Here is an 8,920-nt window from a genome sequence, read left to right as displayed (position 1 = left end):
GCTTGGATGATTAGGTTCTAAGGAGTATTTCAACACTTGGTAACTTGGGTTAACTAATCCAGGATTATCAACCAAAATTCCACTATCAAGAGCAACCTAGTTACAAGGCATTTAGTAACCCAAAGAGGTGTTGGGAATCAATGTTCTTAAGAAGAATTGTGAGCCAAGTGTCTGTAGTGAATATGTGTTGGTTGAAAAAAAGCTAAAAAGATGCTATAACACATGACACTAAGATACAATTGAAGAATAAGTTTCTGAAGCAAAAGAAAAGCAAAAAAAATTCACCAAGGATGGATGAATAACAAGGTTCACAGCAGCAACTCTAGTCAGTACTTAAAGGGACATGTCAACCTGGAAACTAATAAAAGTTGAGCTTCAACTCTTTTTTGAATGAAACCCCATGAACCAATTTCATTATCTGCTGATAAGGACATATGCTCTCCCTGCTTTCATTCATTTCTTCTCTTGTTTTACTGCTTGCTTGGGAACAAGCAAGATTTAAGTTTGGTGTTGTGATGCCAAGGCATCTTAGGCTAGTTTCACTAGCCTTTTTCAATTGTTTTCATTAGGTTTCATGCACTTTCTTGAGCTAGGTAATTGGATGAAAAATTCAAGCGTATCTTGATTCGATCAAACATGGTTAATTGATGCATTTTCATGAGATTATTGCAAGATTTAGTTGATTGCTTTAAATGATGCAATTTCTTGTGAGTTTAGCAAAGCTTTGATGCATGTGTTTGGTTGATGAAAGGTGAAGAGAAGCAAAGAAAAAGGAGTAACATTGGAGGCCAAGTTAGCCCACTAACGTTACCTCAAATGTTGGAGACAGAGGATAAAAATGCAACATTGGTGGCCAACGTTGGCTCACCAACGTTGCTGGCAATGTTGAGCAATAAAGGGTGCAACATTGGAGGGAACGTTAGCTCACCAATGTTACCTCTAATGTCTTTGATAAAAAGCAATTCTGGAGATTCAAAAATATGATTGTGACACGTACGCGTCGATGATGCGTACGTGTGGAAGTGAAAAATTGAGAGTTCACGCGCACGCATCATTGACGCACACGCATAATTTGGCAAAAATCCAATTTGACGCATGACTAAAAGAGCGTTGGTGGGCAAACGTTGCCTCAAACGCTATCCTCAACGCTTGCGATACGAATCTCAAAAATTTGAAGTTGGAAACTTGCAACGACGCGTATGCGTCGATGACGCGTACGCGTGGATGCAAGTTGTGGCCAGTTCGCACATGCATGAGCGACGCACACGCGTGAAACATTGTTTTGACGCGTACGCGTGGGCGACGCGCACGCGTGGGTGAACGAACATTGGCACTCCAACGTTGAGTCAAAGGTTGGCGCCAACGCTCACCTTTCTTCAATTGCAATGTTTGACTTAACGTTTACCCACAAATGTTGATCTCCAATGTTGATAGCAGAATTGTGCACCCATGCAGATTATGAAGTATAAATGACCAAAAAGCCCCTCTCCAACGTCACTGAGATCCACTTCAACCTCAACTTGCTTCAACAGAGGCCAAAAGCCCAATCCAAGGACTTGAAGACTTAATGGGAAAGTGTATAAATAGATAGGATTTAAGTTAGAAAAGGGATCAGCACCCGGGGATCCAGGATTGTACTCTCTCTGCAAATTTTATTTTCGGCGATGTACTTTTCAATTTCAATTTCCATTTCCAGAGCTATGATGAACTAAACCCCTCTTCATTGGGTTAGGGAGCTCTGTTGTAATTCAATGGATCAATATTAATTTTCAATCTTCTTCTTCTTTCTATTCTCTTGATTTTGCTAGAAAGCTTTCGATCTTCATTCAATTGGGTAGTTGTCTTGGGAGATAAGCTACCCATAATTGGATCTCCTTTGAACCTTGGAAGAGGAATGAGGAGATCATGCTAGAAATGCTTTTTCATGTTGGACCGGATTGGGGTTTGGATGGATATTGTGACATTTAATCCTACCAATACTTTGATCTGGAAATACATGTGGTATAATCAGTGACCATACTTCATATCTTTCCATGAGCAATTAAATCAAGGAATTGGGCAATTGTTCAAGCTTAGATAGATTGGATTGCCAAGGAATTGGGATCCAATCACTTAAGATTGCCAGGGAGATCAATGAATGCATTGATTGAGGAATAGATGAAAATGAATTTGATCCGGAGGATTGCAATATCTCCTGATCCCAATGAGCTTCCCCATTTCTGATTTTACCCATTCTTTACATTCTGCAGTTTACACTTATGTTTATCACCCCAATCCCATTTAATTTCTTGTAATTTAAGCTTCTGCAATTTAATTCCAGTAAATTACTTTCAGTCATTTACATTTCTTGCTCTTTAAGTTTCTTGCTATTTACATTCTGCAAGTTCTCAACTCCAATTCTAATTAGTTTAACTAGAACACTCCTCTAATTAAAGTTGCTCAACCAATCAATCCCTGTGGGATTCGACCTCACTCTATTGTGAGTTTTTACTTGACGACAATTCGGTATACTTGCCGAGGGAAAAATTGTAAAGATACAAGTTTCCATGCATCATTGTGTGGTTCAAAATAAAGCTAGATTAGTGGCCCAAGGGTATGATCAAGAAGAGAGTATTAACCTTGATGAGTCATTTGCTCCGGTAGTTAGAATGGAAGCAATAAGATTATTGCTTTCCTATGCTGCCTATTTATACCCTGGACCGAGATGTATTACCCTGGTTGGACGACGTCAGAGCAACCGACCTCTCGTAAAGGTTGGCTCGCAACCGACCTCTTCTTAAAGAGGTCGGCCAAATCACCATAGAGGCCCAAGTAGGCCCAAACAAAAGGACACAGCCTAATCTAAAGGTGGCTGGCCTGAAAGATAAGGTAACTTCGCTCAAAGATAAGATAAGATAACTAACTTATCTCTAGAAAGGTCACTCCACACTACCATAAATACACTGGAGCACCCAGGTATAACTCATACTCTGATTCTACAAAAAACATGCCTAAAGCATGTGCTAACTTAAGCATCGGAATCTCTTGCAGGTACTACCACCCTTTGGTGACGAAGGATCAGCAGCATCTCCAACTCTACCAGGTTGGACACAGCAGCACCGACCAGCACAAAAGATCTCGTCTGAGATCGACCTTCAGTTTCAGGTAACCCTCGGAACATTGGCGTTATTGCCGGGGAACCTGGAAGTCATTCCATCATCATGGCAGACAACCTTGACAATGATCACAACTCTGGTTTGGAAGAAAGAACTCCGGTTAAAAACACGGATGCCACATCAAAGGATGTGCCTCAATCCAAGGGAGACAAGCAGTCTCCAAACACAGAAACCTTAGATGCCCTCTGTGAACAGCAGGATCACCTCAAACAGCTCGAACAAGAGGCTGAGCATCAGCGGAAAGCCGAAGAGACCTCCAGAGAGAAACAAGACGGCACCGAGAGCTAGAGAACAAGCTCCTAAAGCTCGAGGCCGACCTCAAAACTAAAACCATTCAATCCAGTCACGAAGATAGCCCCGACAAGGACCAAGACCCATTCACCAAAGAAATCATGAAAGCTAAAGTCCCAAAAGACTTCAAAGCTCCTGACATGACCCCATACGATGGTACATCTGATCCAAGCCATCATCTCAACAATTTCAGAAGCAGGATGTATCTCACAGACGCCTCAGATGCCATACGATGCAAAACTTTCCCAACTACTCTAACTAAAACAGCAATAAAGTGGTTCGACAGTTTGCCTCCAAGATCAATTACAAGCTTTGACGACCTTGCTAAAAAGTTCCTCGCCAGGTTCTCCATCTAGAAGGATAAAGCCAAGCATGCTCCAAGCTTGCTGGGAATCAAACAAGGAGATCGGGAAAGCCTCCACAGCTACATGGAGAGGTTCAATAAAGCATGTCTTGACATACAAAGTCTTCCAACAGAAGCAGCTATCATGAGAGTCATCAACGGCCTAAGAGAAGGACCTTTTAGCCACTCAATATCCAAGAAGCACCCAACATCTCTAAACGAAGTTCAAGAAAGGGCGGAAAAATATATCAATATGGAGGAGAACTCCCGATTGGGAGATAGCTCAAAAACTGGATTCTCCTACCCACCTCAGGACAAGGAAAAAGAATCCAGAAAGAAAGAAGATCAACCCACAGAGAAACCTAGAAAGTACCAAAGCTACACGCCTCTTCGGGTGTCCCTTGTGGATATCTACAGAGAGATATGCAACACGGAAAAGATCCCACCCCCTCGTCCGATTAAACACAAAAGAGGAGGAAGTCGGATGGAGTATTGTGAATACCACCGAATCTACGGACACTCTACCAATGAATGCTACGACTTGAAAAACATCATAGAAAAGCTAGCTCGGGAGGGCAGATTAGATCGGCTCCTTGCCAATACAAGGGACGAACCAAAAAAGCGAAGAAGGGACGAAGAGGGTGGACAAACTGAACGTCCCCCTCTGATGATCGGATTTTTTTGTGTGGTAAAGAATTTCACAATAAGTTCTCGTTGAAAGTATAGCTTCTAAACCAACAAGAATCCTTTCATACAAACATTTGGTTGTCACAAGTAACAAACCCCTTAAAAATAAACCGAAGTATTCAAACCTCGGGTCGTCTCTCAACGAATTGCAGGGAAGTGTATTTATTATTGGTTATGAGATTTTATGAGAAATTTTGGAATGAGGAATGGAAAAGTAAATAATTATAAATTAAAGCAAGGAAAATTAACAAGAGATTTTATGTAATTAAAATAAAAGCTTTGGCTAGGAAAAGATTAATCGAAAGTTCTATCCTTGTTGGATTCTCCATGATCAATGGTAACAGGTTGTTGTTTCTACTTAGTTAACCCTCAATGAAAGAAGGAAAGTCAAGTAGTTGAGCTAACTCTAATTCACAAGTCCTAATCCTCTCCCTTGGGAAGGATTAGTGTTAGTGACTAGAGAGCTAGTGAAGCTTGAAAACACTGAACACACAGATCACGACATCGAATGGTATAAAAGGACATTAAAAATACACAATTTAAAGGCTTAGGAAGCAAGTTTTCAATCATAGAGCATAATTAGGAAGGAATTGTAAAATCATGCAAATAGTATGAATAAATAAGTAAAGAGTTGATAAAAAGCACTCAAATTAGCACAAGATAAACCACAAAATAGTAGTTTATCAGCCAGCCAACAACTTCCAAATACAATTTAACTCTTGAGTCTTCCAACTCAAGGGTATCCTATTAAATATTAATCAAATCCCAAGCCAGGTTGGAAGCCTACTCCATTGACATGGATGCCAATTTTGCATACATGTAAAGGGAGTAGAAAGAAGACATGATAATTTTGGAATTGAGTTGAGATAATCAAGAAAATAAAGAAATTTACCCACTTGAATAAGAAAAGATGTAACAGTTGAATAAGAACATTTAACACCAATGGTAAAGAAAAAATTAGAAAAGGAGATAAAAATATGAATAAAATTAAAATACAATGAAGGAAAGTATGCAAATGCAACATGTAAAAGAGAAGGAAAGAGAATAAGGATGAGAGAGGTTTGAAATCTGGTAGCGCACTAGGTTTAAGTGAGGCGCGCAAACAACGTGCAGGCATACAGCACACGGATGCGTGCATTGCACAAAAAGGAAGGACGCGTAAGCGTCAAGTGCGCGGACGCGTGCCTTAGGTGGTGCCAATGGCGCGAGTCCAGCCTCGCTCACGCACAACTCTCTGTTTGTGTTGTGTTGGGGCCAAGGTTGCACGCGACGCGTGCGCACCATGCACGCGCACGTGTGGATGGTCATGGGTGGAAAAGGACGCATACGCGTGGGTGAAGTGGTGCCTCTAGCACAGTACCAGCCCCAGACCAGCACAACTCTCTGGTCAAACACAAATTTACGCCGATTTCCTCAACTACGCGGACGCGCCATAGACACGGATGCGTGGGCGTCTGTTTGTAGAGCGACGCGCACGCGTACGGTAAGCGTATGCGTGGGCTTGATTGTGCGTAAAGCACGTTTCATGGCCAGCTTCCGCGCAACTCGCTGGTCAATCCGACCCAATACGCATTCACGAAGGACGCGGATGCGTATTAGGCGCTAGCGCGTCAATCCCTCATTTTTTTATGCAGAATGCAGGTGATGATGCAGAATATATGAATGAACATGGGTAAAAATAAAACTAAGAATGAAAAGGAGCGATCATACCATGGTAGGTTGTCTCCCACCTAGCACTTTTCTTTATCGTCCTTAAGTTGGACATTTGGTGAGCTCCTTATCATGGTAGCTTGTGCTTGAACTCATCCCGGAATCTCCACCAATGTTTGTAATTCCAATGGTCTCTGGGATCCCAAACTAGGCGCATAAAGCCTTCAAGCAAGTGACAAGTCCCCAAGAGTGTTGATTGCTAAACTGAATCCCGGGGTCCCAAACCTTACTTTTGCACCTGTCTTTGTGTTGATCATCATTGTTCCAACCAGGTGGCAAGCAATTTAAATTCTCACTGAGACATCCAAACAACTTCCTAGACGCATTCAATCGAGCTCTACACCAATCTTTGCACTTCAACCTTGAGCATGCAACTGTATTGAACATTGCCTGACAACTCCAACCACTACCCATCTTCCTCTTACTCTTCAATCTACAGAGAGCTCTAAGTTAACCATCCGTCTCAAGCAAACCATATTCAAGTGGCAAAGTAAAGGTTAAGGATAAGAATTTTACCCACTTAAATGTTGTGTTGGATGGTAATGGCTTTGGGAGAGGTGTTTCTAATGATCTTGCAAGCTCCAATCCCTTAAGTTCTTTGTTCACAATTTCCACCTCTTTGAAAGCTTCTTCAATTTCAACCTCTTCCTCTTGGTAGCTTTCTTCCAATTCAATCTTTTCTTCATTGCCTACCAAGGGCATGGAAGGTTGTGCTTCTTCTTCTTTAAGCTCCATCTCTTGATCAACCTCTTCAAAGTCTTCAACCATGATATGCCTTGGAGGTTGTACACCCTCCTCAACATTAAATTCAAACTTCTTAGAAGGAGGCTCTATGACTTGAGGTTCCCATGGAGGCTCCGCGTCTCCTAAGTCTTCAACCACTTCCTCTTCAACTATTACGGCTTCCTCCACTTGTTCCAATACAAAGTCACGTTCCTCATTGTCCACTGGAGTTTCTAGTGTCTCCTTCATGCTACGCTCTTTTATTGATTCTCCACATGTAGCCATGGGAGTACTTTGAGCATTAAAGCACAGGGAGGCTAAATTACCTACTATTTGCTCTAATTTATGAAGGGTTGCATGAAATCGATCCAGTGTTTCCTCGAGACAATCCATTGACTCTTGTTCCTCTTGGATAACATAATTAGGATCATATGGCTCGTGGATTAATGGATATGGGGGTGGTGTATATGGAGATGGTGGTTCTTGGGTGTAATTGGGTTGGAATTAGGGTGGTTCCATATATGGTTCGTATGGCTCATATGGTGGTTGGTATGGTGGATAAGGATTAGGTTCATAGGGTGGTGTTTGGTGGTAAGGGACTTATGAGCATGGTGGTTCGAAATTATGTAGAGGAGGGGGCTCATAGGTATAGCGTGGTGGGTGTTGATTGTCACGAAAAGGTCCACCATAACCATTGTCATGATATACATCATAGAATGGTTGTTGCTCGTAACACATTGGAGGGGGTTGTTGCCAAGAGGGTTGATTAAATCCTTGTGGCATCTTCCATCTTTGATTGTCCCAACCTTGATGCATGTTCTCATTGTAATCTCCTTTTCTTGCAACATAATTTGAACCAAACTCATAGCCAAAAGGGTGAGAATTTATAGTAGCAAATAAAAACAAAAACTAATAAAAATAAGCAACTAAGTCCTAAAACTAACAAAAACTAGCAAACAAGCAAAAAGCAAATATTTACAATAACCAATAATAAGGCACACGTTTGCAACTCCCCGGTAACGACGCCATTTGATGATCGGATTTTTTTGTGTGGTAAAGAATTTCACAATAAGTTCTCGTTGAAAGTATAGCTTCCAAACCAACGAGAATCCTTTCATACAAACATTTGGTTGTCACAAGTAACAAACCCCTTAAAAATAAACCGAAGTATTCAAACCTCGGGTCGTCTCTCAAGGAATTGCAGGGAAGTGTATTTATTATTGGTTATGAGATTTTTTGAGAAATTTTTGGAATGAGGAATGGAAAAGTAAATAATTATAAATTAAAGCAAGGAAAATTAACAAGAGATTTTATGTAATCAAAATAAAAGCTTTGGCTAGGAGAAGATTAATACAAAGTTCTATCCTTGTTGGATTCCCCAAGATCAATGGTAATAGGTTGTTGTTTCTACTTAGTTAACCCTCAACGAATGAAGAAAAGTCAAGTAGTTGAGCTAACTCTAATTCACAAGTCCTAATCCTCTCCCTTGGGAAGGATTAGCGTTAGTGACTAGAGAGCCAGCCAACAACTTCAAATTACAATTTAACTCTTGAGTCTTCCAACTCAAGGGTCTCCTATTAAATATTAATCAACTCCCAAGCCAAGTTGGAAGCCTACTCCATTGATATGGATGCCAATTTTGCATACATGTAAAGGGAGTAGAAAGAAGACATGATAATTTTGGAATTAAGTTGAGATAATCAAGCAAATAAAGAAATTAAATAGAAAAATACTCTTGGATTAATAAATTCCAAAATTGAAGATATCCATATGTAACTCTGAACAAAGTAAATGGGGATTAAAAGAGTAAGGAAATAGAAAACAAACTAGAATGATAAAGACTTCAACGGAGGTAGTAACTCTTTCAATATCCAACTCAAAAGCATAAAACTAGGAATCCTAAAACCTAGAGAGAGGAGAGAGCCTCTCTCTCTCAAAACTATATCTAAAACCTACTAATTTTGTGAATGAATGATTCTATCAATGATGGATCCCTTCCCCCCTTCAGTCC

The sequence above is a fragment of the Arachis hypogaea genome, chromosome 17 (assembly GCF_003086295.3).
Source record: "Arachis hypogaea cultivar Tifrunner chromosome 17, arahy.Tifrunner.gnm2.J5K5, whole genome shotgun sequence".
Taxonomy (NCBI): Eukaryota; Viridiplantae; Streptophyta; class Magnoliopsida; order Fabales; family Fabaceae; genus Arachis; species Arachis hypogaea.
Note: the sequence above shows the minus strand (reverse complement) of the source record.